Genomic DNA, 6,000 nt, shown 5'->3' on the forward strand with positions numbered 1-6,000 from the left:
CAAAGATCCAAGAGCGAAGGTTCCCAAGCGCACTTCGCAGTGGAAATCGCCATCAACATCCTAAACCTGTTCTCGAATCGCAGGAAATTTTCGCCCCATAAGTCGCTGGAATTTTCATCAACGTAAGCCGCGAATTGATCCCTGTTTGTTGTTGCATCAAACCCATCGTCAATACCCTATTCCTTCATCCCAAACAACCCTCAACTTTCAGCCAAACAATACCTATCCTTGTCCATTCGAACCAGCCCAAGACCCTCTTTACCATCACCCATCTTTCACACAAACACCAACTGAGACCCCCTTCAAATCCTTCCACTTCAACCTAAATTCCAGGCCCTTTCTCCCATCTATTCTTAATCAATTTGCAAACCTTAACCCAAGGTTCATCTCCCTTGCATATCACAGAACCACCATCTTTCCCATCTCCTTGCCGCTGGAATCGCAAGCCCTAAGCGCATCCGAAGTTGCCCTGCATCTTGAGTCCCAAAGACAGGCTTTGCATATTCACCAAGTTTCTATTTTGTGGCCGGTTACGTGCACCACACGTTTCTAGTAAATAGAGAGTATACGGGTAAGTTACAATGAACTTGCCAATTCTATTTGTGGGTTGCTATCTGCAATAGGAGCACCGTATTTTCTTGATTTGGAAGGAAGATAAAGATAGGAAGTTAGATTCTATCTTTATCCTGGGTAACCTGGAGTCACAAGTAATGTGACCTGCATTCATAGGTCAGAAAGAGGTAAGCTTGCCTTTACTTATTTTTATTTTTACCTGTAACCTACAAGTGCAGGTAAAACTTAAGTTAGCAACAGGTAACTTTCAATACCTTCGCTTTAACTGTATCACGTTAGAAGTGGCCCACGTTAAAAAAAAAAGGTGCCATATCATTCTGTTACAGAGAATAAAGAAAAGACAAGGTTATTACCCAACTCCCCCTTTCCCATTAGACACCCCCATAAAATTCATTACTTATCTTATAAAATAAGATAAATTTTACCCCCTTTTCCTCATCTGGGCACCCCTTCTGTTTTTTTTCTTTCTTTGAAAGGAAACTGCCTGCCCCCGCTCTTCTCCCTTGGACACCCCACTCCTTTTTTTTCAAACAATTATACCCCTCCCTCTTTTACCCATAGGCACCCACCATATTATTCTACTGACGGATCATATCTCTCAAGTGAATCTGAGTGAAAAAAAAAGAGAAGAGAAAAAGAAAGACAAGAAAATCCTCTTTTGTTTCTCTCTTCCTCTCTCACTTCTCACTCTCTCTAGACTCCCTCTCCTCTCTCCGTTAGTTTTTCTCTCTCCTTGTTTGAGCTATTTTTGCTCAAAATTGGCCATCGACCTCAACACGAAAGTTGTTCGTGACAATTTTTAGAGCTCATCCGGCCTATTTCAACAGCAGACAGCAGTATTCAACACAGTTTCAAGAGCCATCTCAGCCGTTGATTGCGCCCCTTCATCCGATCATTAGCTTTCACTCATCCGATTTCAGATCCGCGACAGACGTTGTGCTTCTTTCGACATGCCAGACAGATCAGACAGTTGATTTCAGTTTTCGACGCTGATCCCAATGGCTCCGCCCTATGTTCCATATTTTGACGGGTACGACGATAGTTATTTGAAAGGCCAAACTCACTATCGCTATTATGACGATGCATGTCTACAGTGGATCGCTGCTTTGGATGCATATTGTATGTACTACGACTATGATGACAGAGCGCCCATCTACCGCCTCAGAAAAACTGTGAGAGGACAAGCTCACGGTTATTTGAAACACTTAGAGGCGAAGCGTTGTCGCTTAGGCGAACCTCTATTCCGTCGATGGGAGGAGGTTCGTGAGGAGTTTCTTTACGCTTATGCAAAAGTAGCTCTTTATCAGTACGAGCAGAGGATAATACGTGAGGAGGCAGCTCGCCGTGAACAAGAAGCCACCGCCCGCCGTGAGCAAAAAGTCGCCGCCTGTCGTGCACAAGAGGCCGAAATTGAAGCAGAAAACAGATATCAAGACCGTTACATGCATGCGAAGGATTTTGCTACCACTATGTAGAGGCGCATGAGGAACCAGCTGGCCTTGCGGATGAGACCATTATAATTGTTGAGCCCATGATTATGTCAGATACTGAGTCCATGATGGCAGACGAATCAGAGATGTCCGATATAGAGCCAGAGAGTCTAGTGATTGCTGAGGCCGACGTCGACGAGCATGATGATTTAGGAATTTCTGCCGCACCGATTGCCGAGCATCCAGCGAGCCAGTTTCATTCTTCTGAGGCAGATATTGTGGCAGATCCACGTGAGGCTGACCCATGGCCTGATTCTGAGCCGAGTGACCAAATCGTTGAGACATTACCAGAGCATACACAGCACGAGCTGATCATTGCTTCTCCACTAGCTGCACCGATCAAGATGATTATGGAGGTCAAGCCCGCCGATTTCAGTGCACAAGATGACCATCTTGATGCTGAACATGGATTGATACTACCCATAGCTGTTTTGCCGATCCAGGAGGAGTACGTTGCGGTCTTCCCAGCTAGTTTACTTCTCCCGATTGTCTCGAGCGTTAGACGCCATGATTGCTTCCTACGGATTACGACTACTACTTGAGTGGGTCGTTTACATATGTGATCCAGGTGGACTAGAACTCGAGGTCGAGTTCTTTTCAAGCGGGGGAGAATGATGCAGATTGTAGGCCCAATAAGAGGCATATTTGCCCAATAGGACTTTTAGAAATTTATTTCCATGTTATTTTAGTTTTCAGGATTTTATTTTCCAAGTTATTTAGAATTAGAAGGTTTAGTCTTTTAGAAATTCTTATTTTAGTAGGTTTCTACCTTTTAGGTTGTCAATTGCCATTTATAGGCCTCTTTACAGTTTTTTTGTAACTTGGATGATTAATTGAATGAATTGAGATTCTCCCCTCTAATTTCCTCTCTTCTTCTCCCCCACGTCTTCTTCTCCTCTTTCTCCTCTATTCTTCTTCTTCTATTATTCTCTTCTTTCCATATTCTTTTTCTTTTCTTCTCCCCTTTCTTCTAATTCTCTCCCCTTTCTTCTATTTCCCTTCACGGTGCTGCATCAATTTGGTATCAATATGCACCAGAATGACTTCAGCCTCAACCCATAAGAGAAACGCTAGACCAGAAACCTCGAGATAAGCACTCATTCTTGATTCCCAGGACACCAATATGCACCATAGTTTTAAAACTCCCGCGCATCCGCGTCGACTCCCCTAAGTCGACTCCTCTCTGTCTTCTATCTTTCTGCATGTATTTCTAATCTGCAGGAATTTCATATTTGAAGATTGACGATCCTGAGTCGATCAAAGGACACCGGGTGTTGTATCGCTTCAAGGAAAATGTTACAACTGTGAATCACCGAGGATAGGGTTTTCATTCCCCTTTATTTGTGAGTATTTTTGGGACTATACCATGGTCAATATATTGTGGATTGGCTATTGTGAATGACAACATCAGAGCCTACAAGTCGAGAATGACTTCAGCCTCAACCCATAAGAGAAACGCTAGACCAGAATCCTCGAGATAAGCACTCATTCCTGATTCCCAGGACACCAATATGTACCATAGGTTTAAAACTCCCGCGCATTCGCGTCGACTTCCCTAAGTCAACTCCCTTTTTAACTTGGCCGCGTTCCACGTTGCGCCGTGTTCTGCGTTTTTCCCTACAGAGTCAATAAAAATTCCTTTGATTCTCCTGAATTATGACCGCATCAACTGAGTACTTAGCCGCGTCGTGCAGAGTCAAGTAGGATTTTCTTCGGCTGAGTTCCAAGTTTTTAAACACTGATATGCACTTCCTCTAAAAAGTGAATCAGCATGGGTACTGTGACAAACCTGATTTTTTTTCTTTTTCCTTCTTTTACATCATTATTTATAAACCAATTATAAAGTATTTATGTATAGTAAATTAGTAATCAAAATATCTTATATATTTTATAATTTTGTTATAAAGCTTAAAACATTATGTCGCTGACTCACTGTATAAACATGGGGGGTGCTGGTCTTTCTGGTCCTGCACATCTAATCGTAGTATTAAAACTCCCCCGCATCCACGTCGACTTCCCCAAGTCGACTCCCTTTTTAGCTAGATCACGTTCCGCATTCCACGTTTTGCCCTCGAGAGTCAATAAAAACTCCTTTGACTCTCCCAAATTATGACTGCGTCGACCAAGTACTCGACCGCGTCATGCCGAGTCAACTAGGCCACATTCTGCACCGCATCCACATTTTTAAACACTGCATCTAATACCAACATATGTCCATGTCTAACTTGTTTAGGCTAGAATTAAGCAGCTTCGAAAGCAATTCCAACTAAACTAAGCCATACGGCTGATGATAGCAAGAAAACTCAAAAGGGGTGTAAGAAGTTATTATTTCAAAATACAACTACTTAAACTTCCATTATTTATGGGAAATGTTATCCGCACTACCGTATTTTGATGACTGCACTCTCCACTTTATTAAAAAGTATGGTATGGCCCGCACCATATGATCCAAACCGTCCATTAGATGGAAATGATTTTTGCGACACAACCTATTTAGGTTGTGACCCATCTAATGGACGGTTTGGATCATCCTATGATGCGGGTCATACCGTACTTTTTAATAAAGTGAGGAGTGCGGTCATCAAAACACGGTAGTGCGGATAACATTTCCCTTATTTATATCTTATGCCCTTTGTAAGAATAACTAATTTCCCCAATGAAACCAAAAAGAAAAATAAAAGAAAATATGCACTTCCGCTAGAATAGATTCTTTCAAGGAAAATTAGAAGATCCACAGGCCATCAAGGAACAGGACCCATTACGTAATTATCAGCTCAGACTATACTAATTTAGTATTTGCAGTTTTATAATAACCAGACATAACTGCAATACTACAATACAGTATTGGCAAAAAAAAAAAAAATCATGAACCAAACCTTATGTTGTTCAAGGAAGCAATCGCTCGCAGAGCACTTCGGATCATGTCTTCATTACGATCCACTTCTTGCTTCACAGCATCTTGCTTTGGCTTGAAACTAATAGTATTTTCAAGAGGATCAACCGAAGAATCGACAAAACTCTAGTCTAAAACCTCCCTACTTGACTGAAAATAGAAGTGACGTGGATGCATCTATAGATCCAGAAATTTCACAAGTTTAAAACTTGCAAAAGTCCTCGAGATCTCTTTGCTTTCCAAACTTAAGTCTTGTTTTCTCCCCACTTTCTAGTCACAGAGGTCCAATGCTTCCATTTTTTCACCTTTATAAATTTCAAAATTAAAGACAGACTACAAAGTACAACACATGCAAAGTTTTGTACACATTTATATGCGAGAGTTAGTTTTTAGAAACCCTTCTAAATGTAGCCCAGAAATCAATTAAAAATTCCCAAAGTTGAGAAATAAAATACAACCACCATTTCAGAGCCCACACCAGCATCTGAAGAGACATACCCAAGCACGATTAAACAATTTCAGATTTTCTTGCCTTATGTTACACATTCCAAAGTAACTTATAAAGGCACAAAATTATTTACGCATCTTTAGAACCATTTCATATCATAACTCTTCCATGCTTACACCAAAAACATAACAGCAAGGAGACCTGAATCAATAAAACACATTTATCAGAGAACGTAAAAGGTTAAAACAGCAGAGCTGAATACTAACCATCCAAACCAGATTGAAGATAAGGAACAATGAATGACGATGGGTTCACTTGATCAGGACAACTGTCCAGCAATGTGTCAACACATTCAGAAGCCGCTTTTCTAAGCTCAAGACCATCATCTACAATGTGCTTAAAAGGACCAAGATCAACAGTCCTTATCAATTCTTGCTGCATTGCAAACAGTAAGTTAATAAAAGTTACCATCATAAGCATATCATTGAAAAAATGTTGAACCAATAACAGGGGTGTCAACGGGCAACATCTGAGTTCAATTAGACTCATCCATTGACAAACCTCAAAACCAATTTAGCCCTTTATTATCCGAGTCA

Source organism: Tasmannia lanceolata, unplaced genomic scaffold, assembly GCF_043159265.1.
Source record: "Tasmannia lanceolata isolate RefF3 unplaced genomic scaffold, GAP_Taslan_0.1 ptg000037l, whole genome shotgun sequence".
Lineage (NCBI taxonomy): Eukaryota > Viridiplantae > Streptophyta > Magnoliopsida > Canellales > Winteraceae > Tasmannia > Tasmannia lanceolata.